The sequence below is a fragment of the Chenopodium album genome, chromosome 7 (assembly GCF_948465745.1).
Source record: "Chenopodium album chromosome 7, dcCheAlbu1.1, whole genome shotgun sequence".
Lineage (NCBI taxonomy): Eukaryota > Viridiplantae > Streptophyta > Magnoliopsida > Caryophyllales > Amaranthaceae > Chenopodium > Chenopodium album.
In genome coordinates this window covers 24,894,578-24,903,286 of record NC_137840.1, presented here as the reverse complement: position 1 = coordinate 24,903,286, position 8,709 = coordinate 24,894,578, and positions in this window count along the sequence as shown.

Below are 8,709 nucleotides of genomic sequence, written 5' to 3'. Positions count from 1 at the left end.
GATAAGCCCCTGTCACCTGAGACGAACTCATGAGATTCATGACAAGTTTTAAGGGTGAAATTAAAGAGCTGATCACCAAAAGCCGGGCTGGCCCAAGCAAAGGTCAGTCGGCGAAGAAGTCTCCTCCCGAGAATAGGAAGTCAGTTAGAGACCGGCAGCCCACTCCCCATCCAAAGGAGAAGGCAGCCGGGACCATTGATTGGTAAAAAATTCTCCTTCCTAGGGGGAACACCAATAACACTCGCCGAACCCAGCAGCCAGTGAGAAGTAAAAAATCAACGCTTGATGCCCGAAATATCATAAACCGGAGGAGAAAATAATCGATGTCTGAGTCGGCTTCAACGTCGAACTTTCCAGACATCTTCAACAACATTTCTGCAGGGAGTGCACCCTCCTTGCATGTGAGCCAGACAGGCGGTAATACTATCCATTCTGGCCTTCATATGATCGGAGTTGTACCGTATGTGCCTACTCGGGCTTACGGACAGTATCCTCCTCACTTCATGCAGCCGGCCTTCTTTGGGGGTCAGGCAGCATACCCAAATGTCCAGCCACTGGACTGGCAGCTTCGTCTGCTGCGCCTGGGTGAACAACCTTCTGCGTTCACTCGGGAGATAACCTAGGCGGCTCAGCCTGAAAGGAATGGTGTCCTTCGAACAAGTATATTATTCTGATAGCGGGTTCAGAATTATTAGAAAGCTAATATACTTAGCAAGGTCAAGTGATCGGAATGCATGGGTGGAGGCCGCTTCCGATCAGTAATATTAATATAATTAATATTACAGCTTAATCTTGACTGAACCCTTCGGGTCACACCCGAGCAAATATATGCGAACCAACTCGACGAATTAATTCGGAAGAAATTAATTCGTCGCCCGAGTGTTAAATAATTAGACATCGATAATTCGAGCTTAGAGCGTCGAAACCGATCGTCGGAAGTCGAGTCTAAATAATAAAAGACGAGACGCTCAAAATAATAATAAATCAACAATATTCCCGAAAATACCCCTAGCATCGGAGTGCCCCGAGCATCCGAATGCTAAGGGCAAGACGAGCCGACGCACCGTGCTGCAGCCATGGCCAGCCGCGGCTAGGCACAACAGCAGCCGCGCCGCGCCACGGCAGCAGCCGCACCGCGACAGCAGCCGTAGCCGCACCACACCACAGCAGCAGCTGGTGCGGGCTGGGCTCGGGCCAGGTGCAGGTTGGGTGCGGGCCAGGTGCGGGCTGGGTGCGGGCCAGGTGCGGGCTGGGTGCGGGCTGGGCTCGGGCTTGGCTCGTGGCTTGGCTCAGGCCATAGGGCCGTGAATAAGGGGAAGGTTGGAATATGGGAGCAACTGGGTTGCCATGTGGCACAAGGTGAGGGAGAGAGAGGGGAGCAAGTTTGGTCCCCATCTCCAAGTGGTCCTCACCTACTCTCTCATGTATGCTTGACACTTGTTGATTTATTACTAGTTTGCTTAATAATTTTATTTTAGCTTTAAAATAAAATGAGAAAATCTCATTGTCCCACATTGATGGAGAGAGATTTTCATACTCCCATCATTCCCTATAAATACCCAACTTTGGGCATTGGAAATGATGCTTGAGTGGGAGTTAAATAGAGCATTCCATAATATTGGAAAAACTCTTAAACTCATATAACACTCGGGTTTTGGTCGGACCTCGCTAACCCCCAGGTAGTAGACCTTAAAGTTGTGTTTGCCTTTTTGTGGGTGGATACCGTCGGAGGCGCGGCGCTTGACGTGCTCGTAGCTTTCAAGTAAGAGCCCCGGTTTTTGGGCGAAGCTCGCTTCGAGGGTAAGATTCATTATTTTTTCTTTGTGTTTATTTATTTATGCTTTATGAATTTAATTATTGCGATTGGTTCCTTGGGTCGGGATTTGTTTCCGCGGTGAGTCGGACTCACCAAACCCTAACAGCGGTATCGGAGCCCCGCTCGTTTATTTTTATAATCATATTTTTCAAGGTTTATTTTGGCTTAATTTTCTGGTTTAAGTTGCTAATTAGATTAGTAGCTCGGTTTTATTTATTTTAATCCCGTTTTAATGTCGATTTTGGCCCAGAACCCAGATTTTCGCCCAAGACTAGTGAATTTTGGGTGGAAAACGTGTTCTGGAAAGGTTTTTTTCCCCCAAAGGGACCTGTGTTTTAGCCAAATTCTGACCAGAAATGCCTGTTTCGAGGGGTTTTTCGTTTTTTATGAAAAATTTTAAGTCTTTTCTAACCTTGAAATTAATGGCATAAATTGTTGATTATATGGTTGATTATTTGCATTATTTTCTGCATTTTTATGTCCCCTTAAAGCACACTTACTTGGTAGTATTTGATGCTTAAAAGTTGATTTATTTTCGCATAATTGCAAACTAATTGCTTTTTAATGTGAAAGTTTTAATTTTGAGGCTTCCTAAGTGTTAAAGATTCAATCTTTATTTGTGATAAGTGATTGAAACTTTAAAAACCACTAAATTCCATGTTATTTTGTGTTAAACTTTGATGTTTTAATCATTTTGAGTTGATTGGAAACATAAAGTTTCAATTTTTGTGATAGAAATTTGGTTATCTTCATGTTGGAAGATATAATTTTCAAGGATTCACAAAATTTAGATGTTGGAATTTTCATTTGAACATTAAAGTTCATATTTTTCCAACTTCCCTTTACTTTGTCAAATTCTCAAGTTTAATTTAAATTGATTAAATTGAAAGTGAGAAATTGCCTCAATTTTATGTTGCACCAAGATAAACCAATTTAATTAAGAATGGTTCTTGGAATTATTTTGGTTATTTGCACTTTGAAAATTTTATTAAGTTAGACTTGTTTAAAATTTTATTTTGCTCTCTAATTAGTTCTAAAATTAATTTAGAATTAATTATTGTTGTCTCGCGAAAAGGGATCAAATCCCGAGGCTGTGGCACGCAAAACGAGGCAATGCATCACCTTGGCAAGACGGGCTGCACAACAGCCCATATGTTGCTGCCAAGGTGGCAGCACCACCTTACTTGCGGCCACACGCGCGGCAGCAGCACGCGGGCTGCAGTAGCCACGCGCGGCTGTGCCGTGGCAGCAGCTCGCGGCCGTGTGCCGTGGGCCGTGTGTTCGTGGTCTTGGCGTGTGTGTATGCTTGGTGCGGTGAGGTGTCTAGCCGTAGTAGGCTTGATGTTTCTTATTTTGCCGTTTTATCTATTTTAATTAATTTTGTTTATTTTAATTAAAATTTTGGGAGGCTAGGCCTCGGTTTTGAGCGGCATTGGCAAAATTTCATTTTGACAAGTTTGGGTGCTACCGACTTAATTAATTAGATTAATTAAGGAAATGCGGAATTTAGTGGGAGCTTCAATTATTAATGACGTAAAATATATAATCGGTTAAACAACTTTGACTGGTTTTAATTAGGCGTGTTAATCGGATTAACCACCTAGATTAGTTACTAGTGCGCGCGTTGTTTAAATGCATTTTATTTTGTTTTAATTTGTAAATTGCATGGGCCATTCACAAATAGTGAATGGATGAATGGAATATATATATTCTCTCTCACAGGTTTTATGAAATGGCAACTAGTGGGACCCGATTAGGATAGAAAATACGGACTACGTGCCGTTATATATTTTTGTAAATCTAAATACGGTCTACGCACCGTTAAGTATTTTTGTACTTTAATATTTAGATTATTTCTAGTTGTAGACACTAGTTTTGCATAGTTTGGTTAAGTCTTGAAGACGGCGTATCTTGGAAGACAAAGCCTTGAATTGCAAATGAAGACCTTTTGAAGATATGAAGATCTCAAGGGGTCATGCTAGTTGCCAATATGCATCTATAATTTCGCTTTATATTTTATGCCTATATATATATGTGTGAATTATTCGTTAGATGCATGTTTAGGTTTTCTTGATGTTGCGATGATTAGTTAAGTTCACTTAAATCAACCAACATAGAAATCCTAGGTCCCTAAAAATATTGAGTCAAACTTGCCTTTCCAAAACAACACTTACTAACCGAAGGAGAGTAATGGTAGGCTACGCCAAAGCGAGGTGCCATCACTTCTCCAAGGGGCATAAGGCACACTGGGTGTGCACGTTGGTTTTGGTTTAACTCATCGGCATGAGTGAGGAGTCCTCACATACCGTGGCAAAAGAGATATATCGTCAAAGATGCATTAGATGCGACGATTGTCTAACCAAGAGTGGCTTAGAGCCATTAGCAAGGCAATGCTTACCCTAGAAGATTGAGTTTTTTAAGACAAGCTAAAGCATGCTTAACCACTCTTTGTTTCTTCGGATCTTGGAATCGCCTTATTTTCGCCAAATAGGGACAATTATTATGCGTAAATAAGACGTTTAATAAGATAAAAGTTTGCATGAATGCTATTAAATTTCAAACTTATTATGTTCTTGATAAATGGTTATACTTAGCACTTATATTTATAGTATTCCAAATCAAATAATATTGTTTCCATGATTGGTAAAGGAAATCCTTGAGAATAGTTCTCAAAGAAAGGAAAAGCATTTCTAAAATACAATTCTCATAAATGACTTTTATAATTAAGTCCGAAAGGACGGTTGGACATCATGTATTCAAAATACTAGGTAGTTTTGATAAAACATGAGGTATTTAGTTGCAAACTCAAGATTGTCAATGTTTGACAACCAACGTATCTTTTCGCATCACAATTGAGTAGGACTCATTGATGTAGTAATTCGAGTAAGAATTAATGAAAAAGATGGAACTTTGTTTTACGGCGCACTAGGTGCTTGATTATGCCTAACAAAGTATAAGAGTCAAGGTACTTAAAGAAATGATTCTTAAAATAAGATTATGAGATATTGTATGATAAGAAATATAAGAAAGAAGGAACGAAGAAAAGGAATTAGATTTCATTTTAACTCATGAGTTCATATTATTGTATTTTACTTAGCAATTCGTTATCTTCACAAGTATAGGATACTGCTTGAGTGTTCCACTATGAGAGTGACCTCAAACTATTGAAGTTAAGCTAAGTTATCGACTTACAAGCTTAGAATGAAGCAAGAAGAGCTACATCAGTTGTAAGATCGTATGTTTTGTTTAAAGACCTTTTAAGCCAAAGGCTGGAACAAGTAATGGTTATTATGTTCCATAATCAGCAATTGATCCGTTTACACACGGCAAGACTCACATTCAAAGTAATGAGCAATAGTTGCGAGATTTATTTGAATGGGATGGTTATCCAAGCGTTGAGTTTAGAATGCTTGATTATAAACAAACTCACTAAGTTCAAGTCATGGGCTTGATTTGCGTTTCAAACATCTTTAGCAATGTCACATCAACAAGAACGTACTCAAGGCTTTATTAAATAGGCTCTTGATAGTTGCTTGAATTGGAATCGTTCTAAGACAAGAAAGTCTTACTTGTTGAAACCGACAAAGCAGAGAGCTATTGTTCTTGGTATAGACAGTTGACTCCGAAGGCTAAAGAGGATTCAATTACTTCAACATTTCACAAAGAATTTGAAAGGATATGGCTATATTCATCAAATGTGAACAAACTTGACTTGAGTAGCTCAAGAGTTCAGTGAAGTACATAATTGACTTGGCAAGATATCAAAATGTCTAGATTAGTTCGAGCGATGTTTGCTTGAGCCAAGCATGACTATCTCAAAGTTATGAAAGGAAATTTTCATAAATAACTCCACAAAGAACATGGTGTGTCTTCACGGAGACCTCGGTGTCATTTGAAAATGACTCGAACGATGATGGTTCACAACCCTTCCTATAAAGTTCTTAAAGATTTGCACAAATGACTAATGTTACACTAAACAATGTGTCGAAGCTAAGAAAGGACGCCATATTCAGTTATGGATAGAAAAAACTTCTAAAAGTCTTTTCAAGTATATGTCTAAGGCTCTTAGTCTCAGTGGGAGTTCACTAGCTCAGTGGGAGCAAAGTGGCTCAGTGGGAGCTAGGTGACTCAGTGGGAGCTGAATGGCTCAATAAAGACTAAGATAGCTCAAGTAGGAGCTAACTGTTTGTTTCACAACAAACTTTTACCCAAAGACAATATACATGTCTCTTTGTAAGCATTCAAGTGAGACTACGGGTATTACCTTCACATCCTAATTGAGAACAAAAATTGTTTGTTGCTCTAAGTAGTGTCTTTCTGGAAAGTAACACGTTTCCAAAACGACAAGTGGGAGGTAAATGAACTCGATGACCATCGATCTTAGCAACAAACTAGAATTGAGAATCTCGGAAGACCTTAAAGGACTTCGTGATAATGCTTGATCAAGAATACTCAAAAGGACTTTAGAAGTGCCTTAAAAGAGAATTCATTACTCACAAAACATTAAAGATGTTGGAGTAAGATCAACATAATAAAAGGGCTTTGAAAGCGCCTTAAAACTCAGATGTTTGATGCCCCATATAGGTATAGAATTCACCAAAGGCTTGGATTGAATCCTATAAATTTTCTATTAAGTTAGAAACAAACCTAAGACTTACAAGCATACTATTTACTATTAGATAGTAAAGGAATAATGTCTTGTAAGATAGCTACGACAAATCCAAATTCCGAATAATGGTTAAAAGCCATGAAAATGCTAAATGTTTACGAACTCTATTGTGATGAAAATACGTTATGGAGAAACATATGGAGAAACATAAAAAATTCTAATGAACAAGAAGTTTAGTGGGAGCAAAAGTAATGGTCCAACAAGAAGTTTACGAACTCTATTGTGAAACAACCATCAAATGCTAAATGTTTAGATTTGAAAGTATTTTTGACAATGGACCGAGCTAAAGACGATACTTAGTACATGTTGGGAATTAAGTTCTTTGGTATAGACTTAATTAAATGTTTAAATGAGTAAAAGAAATTACAATGTTAAACATGAAAGACTTTGAAAGGCTTTCGACTCATATGTATGAAGCTAAGTAAATGTTTGAACTAAGTATAAGCTAGGCTAAGTACTAAATCAAACAAGAAAGACTCTAGTAAGAGACTTTCAATCATATCATACAGCGAACAATTTGGCAAGACTCAGTGTAACTGTATGAGCTAAATGTCACATGGATGGAATAAAATTGAGAATCATTCTAGAATTAAATCCATCATGTAAGGCTATGATAGTGAATCGTCAGATGACTTATATGCTTAGAGCATGTGAAGTACGTATATAATACCAATCGACATTAATCTAAGTATTAGATCATTAGATTATAGTCAAGAACATCCAAAGAACTTAGATAAGTAGTTGGATGAGTTCTTGACGCATGGAAACAAATATAATTTGAGTTTTGATGTTGCAAACACAAACCTTAACAAGGATTAGATCCTTAGCAAGGAAGCCATTTATAAGCACGAAGCAAGAAGTGTCGTGGCTTGAGAATGGTAACATGGATGTGCATCCATGTATAATGTGCGGGAATTTAAGGAAAATTTCCATGATCACAAGTGATTAGGGTATCCCAAATCGTTGTGAGTCGCTTGGAGTAAAACCCAAGCAAGGCATCATCGGGGAGTCTACTAAAATATATGTTGAGAATATTGTTGCCTTAAAGGCAATGATAAGATAGATGTCAATTGGAAAGGTTCGTTGTTGAACATTAATGATTGTAGTTTGTCAAGTAGAAGGTCTCAAATCATGAAAATGAGTGGGAGCCATTGCTTGGACAATAAATCCCGAATCACATGTAATCCATTAACACTCTCAAAATTTTATCATCTTATTATTGAAATGGTGGATAATGAAGATGCTAAGGTTTGCAAAGTAATTTTAACTAAACCTTTGCAATAAGTGAACGACAACATTCATAATTGCATGAAAGAAATCAAGCATATCAAATATGGGTGTGATTTCTATGGATGTTTTATGAAGAGTATTACTCTTTAAACATTTTGGAAAAACCATTTATCATAAGATGAAACATTGTGAAGTTTCATAGTGGATTAAAATATTTCTAAATATTCCACAAAACTATTTAATTGTGGTTTAGAATTAAATAATGAGTCCATTCGATTTTAATAAATATTCAAAATAGGGTATCAAGTCAATGGCTTGGATAAAGAAACACCTATTAAGTGAACATTGAATATTTTAATCGAAAATTATCCCTAATCAAGGTCATATTTTGTGGACGATTGATGACCATCAGAGATTAGTGTTTAGTATGATTTGTAGCACCGTTTCTTGTGCTATGAGAATATAAATCATTTGCACAGGTATTGGTTTAGAACCATACTGGATCGACCTATGAGGATACTTTAAGAGATTTAAAATCCTCATAAGTATTTTCTCATTATTACTATCGGAACTCTTTTCCTTTGACCATGAGTAGTGGGAGATCTCTTGTTTGAGTACTGATCCGCTTTGGTATCCTCCAAACGTTCGCCGTAACTGGGGATTATAAAGACAGATATTGGGCGGGTGAGTCCTCTTAGTAAGAGAGGCTACATTACAAGACTGGAAATGTCCCCCTACTAACAATAGGGAACATGTTTTGTTGTTAACAAGGCCTCTCGAAGAGCGAGACTGTGAAAAATGCATGGTCGTGCTCAGATGGATTTAGAAATCATCTGCTTTTTGACAGTCAAACTCGGATTTCAAGAAACACTTCTGGACGTAACAGAGATGACTAGTAATCTTACTCTGTAGTTCATGAAGAGACATGAAGAGACATAGGATAACGGCTATACACTAAATGCACACTTGTCCGGAAGGACAAGTGGGAGATTGA